The sequence below is a fragment of the Phodopus roborovskii genome, unplaced genomic scaffold (assembly GCF_943737965.1).
Source record: "Phodopus roborovskii unplaced genomic scaffold, PHOROB, whole genome shotgun sequence".
In the NCBI taxonomy this organism is placed as follows: Eukaryota; Metazoa; Chordata; class Mammalia; order Rodentia; family Cricetidae; genus Phodopus; species Phodopus roborovskii.
Genome location: NW_026126517.1, coordinates 14667627 through 14677086, shown reverse-complemented (window position 1 = coordinate 14677086; position 9460 = coordinate 14667627). Strand labels below are relative to the sequence as shown.

The following is a 9460-nucleotide window of genomic DNA, read 5'->3' as shown; positions in this document are numbered from 1 at the left end:
AAAACAAGAATATTTCCTCCACATCCACAAAATGCTCATCACAGTCACAGATTATATCAGAAATGATGTTATATCACCTACTGGTTAAGTTTCAACAATTTCTCAATAACATTTCCTTAAAGAAATAATTCAAAACAATCACAATATCACACTTAGTTACCACAGCTAACCAGTCCCTCCAACCTAGGATAGTTTCACAATCTTTCTTTTGTCTTCATACTCTTGATATTTTAACATTTCTACAGTTCCACTGATTGGATCAGTCCACAGTGTCTGCATGATCCATGGTGAATCTGCAGCCAGGAGCATCACACCTAGATGAACACAGAATACTGTGTTCTTCCCAGTACCTACCTCCCTCCCATCCATGGGCAGGTGATTCTCTCTCATCACTAAATAGCATATGACAAAGTGGTTTATCTTCCACAAAATCATTCATTTTGAAGAATCAAGTCATGATGGTAGCATGAAAGCAGGCTTGCTGTGACATCAGGAGTGAGAACACTCAGAAAACAAAGGATAAACTTTAAACCGAAGAGAGAGAAAGCTAAGCGCATCAAAATTCACACCAGAGTTCATATGACCAGTAAAATAATTTCACAGTGAGGGCAAGGGAAGCTAAAGATGAAGACTCACAAGTTAAGCCCGGTGGCACTGTTCAGAAAAGGCCGGGAAATCAATCCTAGCTGCAGAGCAGGCCCATAGTTGTGATTAAAAAAAAAAAAAATTGTTTATCTAACAAATAAAGCTTTCATGAAGATTAGAGTACAAATCTAGCCACACTAGTTAGCCATAGAGGACAGACAGTAGTGGTACCCACCTTTAATCCAGTATTCAGGAGACAGGGGCAGACAGATCTCTATTAGTTCAAGGCCAGTCTGGGCTGCTCGAAATTAATTCAGTCTAAAAGAAAAACAGAGCTCACACAAAGGTTATCTCAGCACTTGGGATTCTACACCTTTAATTGCAGCACTAGAGAGGACTATAAGGTGAGAGGAGATGGGAGCTCAGTGCAATCTGAGGTTTGGTGAAGATAGCTGCAGTCTGGAGATGCAGACTGAGGTTCAGTGGATCACCCTTTCAGACTGAGCATGGGTAGAGATGTGAGAACTCTCTAGTGGTTAGCCACTTTGCTTCTCTGATCTTCAGCTTTAACCCAGTATTTGTCTCCAGGTTTTTAATATTAAAACCAACTAGAATTCATGCAACACATAGGCCTCACACTTGTGGGGGGGTTATAATGATGACAATAGCAGAGACTAACACCTAAAGGAAGGTATGACTGGATTGGTGTGTAGGAAGTAAGTCAGTGAGAGTTCCAGGGATGTTACAGTTTCCTGGCAGCCCCCATTTTAGTACCAGCTCCCACCTTCTCAGCAAAACCACGAATATATAGATGAAAGATCACCACTCTCTGACCAACTTTTTTCTGCCTTCCCTGCAGAGTGCCTAATTCAGTTTGTGGTCCCGTAGCTTTGCTTATTTGTGTTCATTTTGTCTCCACTTTCTCTTCCATGTCTATAACCATACCCTGAACATATCAGATCATCAGGGCAATGGCAGAAGAGGAATGGTATGACTGGATACAGGCAACCTGGCAGGTGTCAGAGAATGAATCAAAGGTGTTTATACTAATGGACATTCCTGCAGACAAAGTTTCTGTTCCACCTTGTTCTGCAGACCCTTAGTCCCAAATAAACACACAGAGGCTCATATTAATCATAAACTGTTTAGCCAATGACTTAGGTTTCTTATTGACTAGTTCTCTCTTAATTATTAACCCATCTCTATTAATCTATATATCTCTACGTGGTCTTGGCTTACCAGAGAATTCCTAAAGCCCTATCTTCCCAGTAGCTACATGGTGTCTTCCTGTCAACTGTGTCTCTGCCTTTCCTCTTCCTAGAATTCTCCTGGTTTGGTGGTTCCACCTATACTTCCTGCCTGGCTACTGGCCAATTTATTCACCAACCAATAAGAAAACCATATATTCACAGTGTCTAGAAGGACATTCCTCGTCATAGCTCCTCTGTGTTTACCCCTGTAGGGAAGCAGTGGAAAATAAACTAAGACTTATGTCCCCCAAAGAAAGTGCTCTGCACTCAGTAAAAACAGGGAGGACACCTGAGGAGCAGAACCATCACACAGCGATGTGCCAGAGAGGAGGCCACATGGTGGGGCTCCACCAGATCCTCCACACAGACAGAAAAAGGAAGCACGTGTCCCAGGAGTCATATTCCTTCTCCACAGCATGTAACCCACCTCACTCCCAAGTCTGCAAGGCAATGGGACTGAAGCACTTAGGTCTCCTTACCTGTGGATCTCCTCAGACCCAAGCATCCTCTGGCAGCCTACACTTGCCCAAAACACTATCCTGCCTGCCGGGGATCCTTCACCCTCCATTTCCTCATCAACCAAGGATAGCCTCCTGCCAGAGCCGTTGGGACCCTTCTAATCACTCTCCAAACCTGCTGGCCTTGGGTGGTGTAAAGGTACCATGGGTGGTATAGTATTTTGTCATCTGTGTAAAATAAGGGAGTAAAGATCAAAAGCCATACAGTTTAACATATATTTTACACATGAGAAATAGGAATCGGTTCAAATGTCACCAAAACATGAAGGCAGGGCAAGATCATGGTCCATGTCCTCTCAGCTCTCAGGCCAGAGGCCAGGTGAGAAAAGTCTGGAGTATTAATTTAGTTTTAGGTAGGGATACTGAGACACCTCTTTTCACAGGCCATGTCTATCTACTACATCCCTGTCATAGTGCCGTCACCTACTAACTTGGTAAACTGAATTCCAGGAAACCCAAAACATCTGCACATAACTTCCTCAGGAAGGTTTCTCTGCGAGGCTCTTTCCATGATCCCCACCTGCATCTTTGTCTGGACGGACACAGCAGGATCTCAGTGTGCCAGGGTGAGAGGCTTTGCCCTGAGTGGTCTCTCACAGACTGTCCTAGCACATGACCTCCTGCCGTCCAAGCTCTCCATCTGGTGGGAGCCACCATAGTCAGAGGGCTCACAAAGCAGCTCTGCATCTGATGTCACAGCTGCAGTTACAAAAATTATGTACAAGTCATTGGAGAAGAGGGACTGGGGAAAGGTCCACATATGACTGCTGACTACCTCTTCTGTCCAAGAAAATCTATATGAGCTACTGACTAGGAGTTTGACAGATTCCTGGGAGAGGGTCCACTCCCTAGGTAATAAAGGTGGAGAATTTCCAAGATGGCTGTTTTTTCCTCACTCTCCTGGCTTGAGAGCAAAGCCTGGCAGCTTAAAACAAAGAAAGGCCTTGTACACTTTTGACTCTCACCAGCAGGCCCCCTGCTGATAGACTGGTTCAAGGTCTGCTCAGGACATGTTATTCAACAGTCCTAAGCCACTCAATTATCCTATCTTTTACAAATTGACAAACCCTAAATTAGGGGAAGAAAACTCTTTAAAGACTTTTTAAAACCCTGGCTCTTATATGGGGTTAGGGAGAAACCTGGTGCTAGGGAAACTCCCAAGAACCTACAAGGATGGCCCAAGCTAAGACTCCTAGTAATAGTGGAAAGGGTGACTGAACTGGCCTTCTCCTGTAATCAGATTGGTAACTACCCTAATGGTTATCATAGAGCCTTCATCCAGTACCTGACGGAAACAGATGCTGAGAACCACAGCCAAGCACTGGGCCAAGCTCTGGGAGTCCAGCTGAAGAGACGAAGGAGGGATTATAGGGGTAGTCAAGAGCATGATGGGAAAACCCACAGAGACAGCTGACCTGAGCTTATGGGAGCTCATGGATGCTGGAAGGACAGCTAGGGAGCTAGCATGGAACTGACAGTTGTGTAGCTTGACCTTTTGTGGAACCCCTAGCAATGGAACCAGGACCTATCCCTGATGCATGAGCTGGTTGTTTGGAAACTATTCCCTATAATGGTATGCCTTGTTCATCCTTGATACAGAGGGGAGGAACTTGGTTGTGCCTCAACTTGATATGCCATGCTTTGTTGACTCTCATGGAAGGCCTTACTCCATCTTTTTTTTATTTATTTTTATTTAATTTTATATAACAAAGTCCAATTAAATGAAAACAAACATTTATACACAACATTTGGGAATTTGGGCGTCGCTCTTTCCAAACTACTTCCTGCTGGTAAGGGGCGCTGTCTTGGGGGATTCGAAGAAGATTCAGATATCCTAGCTGCAGTCTGCAGGGCCGCCTTGTCCAGCCGTTTGGAATGTAGGATCAGCCTGTACTCTGTTTCAGGCGGTCTGGCGTGATCAAACCACATTAGTCTGGAAGGAATCCACATCTTTTCATTTTCTGTGGAAACAAAAATAGAAATACTTTTCCAAAATAGAAATACTTTTCCCCAGTAACTTGTTCTTCAACTTAAATTGTGGAGTCAAAGCGTTTTTTTTTTTTTTTAATTTATTATTTTACATGTCGATCCCAGTTCCCTCTCCCTCCCTCCCCTCCAGCCCTCCCTCCCTCCTTCCCTCCCTTTTGCCCTCTCTGCCCTCTCCCATGCACTCTAAACACCCTCCCCTCCCAACCCCCCACCACAATACCATATGTAGGGGAATGCCATTCAGTTGGGGTCATGTAGATCTGACAGGTCCTATGAAGTAGGGACTAGGGCCTCTCTCCTATCTCTAGAATAGGCCTTACTCCATCTTAATGGAGATGGAGGAGTGGATGGGGGAGAGATAGAGGAGAGGTAGGGAAGGGAATGGGAGGAGAGGAGGGAGGGGAAACTGTGGTTGGTATGTAAAATAAAATTTTAGAAACAATGAAAAACAAAACAAAAATACTGTCCAGAATTTTTGTCTTTCTGAGCCCCATTGCTGCCACTACCCATTTTGCAAAAGATCTTTTTCTCTGTGTGTCTGCTGCATGCAAGAGTTTCCTAGGTCCTAATAAAAGCCTTCCTTCAGCTGCTGATTCTGACTGCTACTGTCTACAGTGCCCGAAGATTTCTCTACTGCCTCCTAGTGGGTGTACTCAAGATTTCCCTGCCTTTTAATTGACAGAAAAAATGAACCTGATCAAGATCCCAACACTGTATTGCCACCATGTGGACCTTCCCTTTGCACAGATTCCTAAACAGGACCCTGGGGGGAGAAACACTGCCATGCATCATCATTGTCTGAGATTCATTACATCAGCAAAAGTGACCCCAGGTCTGTGTCAACCTTGCTTTCCAATGCCAACCCACAATACAGTAAGAGATACCAGGTAAGAGAACTCTTGGTATTTGGGATTCTCAGGAGCCATATAGTCTCCCTAGCAAAATCAGGTATCAGAGTTGGTGAGGTAGTGTACATCTTTAATCCCTGCATTCAGGAGGCAGAGGCAAGTAGATCACTATGGGCCCAAGGACAGCCTGGTCTATATAGTGAGTTCCAGGATAGTCAGGGCTGCAGAGTGAGACTTTGTCTTGACAAAAATAAATAACAAAAAAAAAAACCCTCCAGTCAAAAACCACTTTTAGAGATGGGGTGGGGGCGCCCAAGGCCTAAGGGTGACACTCTGGCATGGAAAAGGAAAGAACCTGGCGTGGGAGACAGCTGTAGGAGTTGTCTGGAAAAGGTCACACAGCTTCAATATGGATGGTTTGCATGTCTGTCAGAGTGGGCAGGAAATAACAGTTTCTTCTAGACAGACTTTGAAGTATGGTCTGAGGTTCATAACAGGGTAATTCTCTCAGATACCTGAGCAAACAGATTAACTAAACAAACAGATCAGCTTAACTATCAATCATGGAGAGAAGCCTGGAGCTGCACCTCCCCAGCCCAGAGTAATCAAAGACACACTCAGGGCTGTGGCCAGCAGGGACCTCCACACATGTGTCTGGAGCCTTGCTCCATCTCAGGCCTCCCTTCTCCTAGGGGTGTTCTGAGAGCCTCTGAGTGCTATTCCTCTTAGAGGCAAGCTCTGAGACTCAGGCAGTTTTTTTCTAGAATACCCATGAGCTCTTGTCCAGAAAGATTTTATAAAAGAGAACCTGCTCCCAGACCAAACCCAGAGCCAGGCAGTTCCAAGTTCAGAGAGTTGCACCGGGCCGCCCATCCTCTGTGCTATCCCAGAAGCATGCTCCCATCACTGCCATGGTATCCTATCTAGAGATGGAACACTCAGCTCTTCCCTCAGCAAGGCCCTAGGAGAGGGCTTCAGATTCAGACAATGGCCTTCATAACAAAACAGGCACAACCCTTAAACACTGCAATTCAGACATCCACGAAAATTGTCCACACTAGTCTGCTAAGGCCATGACAGGACAGAACATCGTGAACTGGCTGCTCAAACCACTGAAACCTGTTTTCCTCTAGTTGAGGAAGCTCCAAGTCCAAGACCATGGGGCAGACAGGGTCGGCTTCCTGAGGCTCCTTTTCTGGGCCTGCAGATGACCACCTTGCTGTGTCTTTTCCTCTCTACATGCAAATCCCCAGTTTCTGTTCTCTTCTCTAGTCATTGAGTTAGGGGCCACCCATATGTCCCCACTTAGTCATAATGACCCATCTGAAGACCCTATCTCAAAATATGGTCACTATCTAACATAATGGGAATAGGAGTTCAACGTAAAAACTCAGAGGATGCAATGAAATAATGCACTCCATATGCAGGGCCATCGAGGATCAAGAAGTAGCAGGACCCACCAGCAGCACAGAAGTGCATGGAGTATAACAGCCTTTACTCTCAGACCTAATTGGAAGAAGTTGTTCTAAAACAAATCTCCTCGAGTGTAATTTAAAAAGCAGAAACAGAAAACCATAAATCATAACCAGCCACAATGCTATTGGTGGTGGCAAGCCTGGGGCAGAGGGGAGTAGGCTCTCATCTAATCTTCCTGTATGGAGATGCAAACAGTACAACCATTTGGAACATAACTTAGCAATTAAAATACTTTTAATTCTTATCTTAGGATGTAGCAGTCATGCAAAGGGACTTACAGTTTTTGCCATCCACACATAGCTGCTTGCAGCAGCTTTATTGATTAACTGACAAAACTTGGAGACAGCAATGTCCTTCAGTAGATAATGGATAAATGTCAGATAATGGAATACGGTGGTACCACCCTGTGTGCTTGGGTCCTGGACTACATAACATCTCCTCAGCTTCCTGACTTCAGATGCAATGTGACCAGCTACCTCCTGCTCCTGTCGCCATGGCTTCCTGTTGTAGTGGACTGAACCATGGGACTGTGAGCCCAAACAGACTCCTCGTTCTTTAAGGTGCATTTTATCACAGCAACCACAAAGAGGCCAATACAGTATCTTTAGCCACCGAGAAACTGAAAATGAAAACTATGTTAAGAAGTGTGCATCTCGAGTTCTTCTGTAGCTCTCTCTGTCTCCCTTTCGCTTCCGGAAACATGGCCTCTGGTGTGGCTGTCTCGGATGGTGTCATCAAGGTGTTCAATGACATGAAGGTGCGCAAGTCTTCAACGCCAGAAGAAGTGAAGAAACCAAGAAGGCAGTGCGCTTCTGCCTGAGTGAGGACAAGAAAAACATCATCCTGGAGGAGGGGAAGGAGATCCTGGTAGGAGATGTGGGGCAGACTGTGGACGACCCCTACACCACTTTTGTCAAGATGCTGCCAGACAAGGACTGCCACTATGCTCTCTATGATGCGACCTATGAGACCAAGGAGAGCAAGAAGGAGGACCTGGTGTTCATCTTCTGGGCACCTGAGAGTGCACCCCTTAAGAGCAAAATGATCTATGCCAGCTCCAAAGATGCCATCAAGAAGAAGCTGACCGGAATCAAGCATGAATTACAAGCAAACTGCTACGAGGAGGTCAAGGACCGCTGCACCCTGGCAGAAAAGCTAGGTGGCAGCGCTGTCATCTCTCTGGAGGGCAAGCCTTTGTGAGCCGCCTCCAGCCCCTTGCCTGGAGCATCTAGCAGCCCCAGACCTGCTCATGGGTGTTGCAGGCTGCCCCTATCCTGCCAGACCTGAGGGCCTGGGGGGATCCCAGCAGGGGGAGGGTAATCCCTTCACCCCAGTTGCCAAATGTCCTCCTCACCCCCTGGACCGTCCTCTTCCCTCCACCCTGACGGTTCTGGCCTTCCCAAACTGCTTCTGATCCTCTGATTCCTCTTGGGTTGAAGCGGACCAAGTCCCTTCCCAGTTCCCAGGCTCCCAGTTTGGGGGGAGCCTGCTTTTTTTAACGACACCCCTATTTCTCATCCCCCCCCAATCCCATGCTGCCAACTTCTAACCACAATAGTGACTCTGTGCTTGTCTGTTTAGTTCTGTGTGTAAATGAAATGTGGACATGACCCTCCCTGCGCCAGCTGGTTGCCCTCCCCTTCCCCTTGGCCACTCATGGAAGCAGGACCAGTAAGGGACCTTCAATTTAAAAAACAAAACCAATAAAAAGGCTAATTAACAAACAAACAAAATGAAGAAGAAGAAGTATGCATCTCACCACAATTGGGGTTTGTTTTTAATTTTCTGTATATTGGTGTTTTCTCTAAGTGGATATCTGTGGAGGCCAGAAGATGGCATTGGATCCTTTGAAATTGGAGTTACAGATAGTTGTGAACTGTAATGTGGGTGCTAGGAATTGAACCCCAGTCATCTGGAAGAGCAGCCAGTGCTCTTAACTGCTGAGCTGTCTCTCCAGCTGCCGAGTTGGATTGTTTATCACTAAGAAAACAAAACAACAAATGGTGACAAGTTTGCAGAGGAAACATAAACCCTTACATGGTGATTTTATGTGTTAATTTTGTAGTCTTTCACTTTGCTGAATGTGTTTACCAGCTGTAAGAGTTTAGTGTGTAACCTTTAAGATTGATTAGACAGAGAATGATGTCATCAGTAAGTAGGGACACTGACTTCATCATTCTATTTCTATACCATTCATTTCCTTCTCTCATCTTATTGCTCTTAGTTAAGACCTTAAGTGGCATGTTTGTCCTTATTTAGTTTTTCAAGAAAATTATCACAGTTCAGTTGTCAATAGTAGTTGAATTGTTGGAGTCCCAGACTGCAACTAGTATTTTTCACTCTCCATTTCATTGATGAAGAAAGTTAATTTTGATATTACCCATGTCATGGGTCCTTATGATTTGTGATTCTCCTGTCCTGTCATTTGATAACTCTGCACAAATGTGAAAGCAGTGTTATATTTCCAGGTAGGTGGGGTTGCTATGAAGTTGCTTGTGTTCTAAGGAACACAAGTCAAGAACTCTCACTTAACCAGTAATCCTTATAGTGTAGGAGGGATGAATTGGGGGGAAAGTCAACAGGCTAAGGACCTAGTAGAAGTATAAAAGAATGAAGATACTTATAGTAATGGAGTCCAATATAGCCATCCTCGTAAGTAAACATTCTTCAAAGACGTCACAAGGAAACAGATTTATCCTAGCGTTGTACTGTCAATGGCATCCAGTATGTCTCTCATGAACAACAGAAAATTCTTCTTATAATTTCACATTCAACTATCATATTTTTTAAAACA

General features: G+C 45.0%; 1 pseudogene; it reads left to right on the top strand.

Moving 5' to 3' along the window:
- Positions 1-7322: 7322 nt before the first annotated feature.
- Positions 7323-8246, top strand: LOC127231503 (cofilin-1-like; annotated as a pseudogene).
- Positions 8247-9460: the final 1214 nt, after the last annotated feature.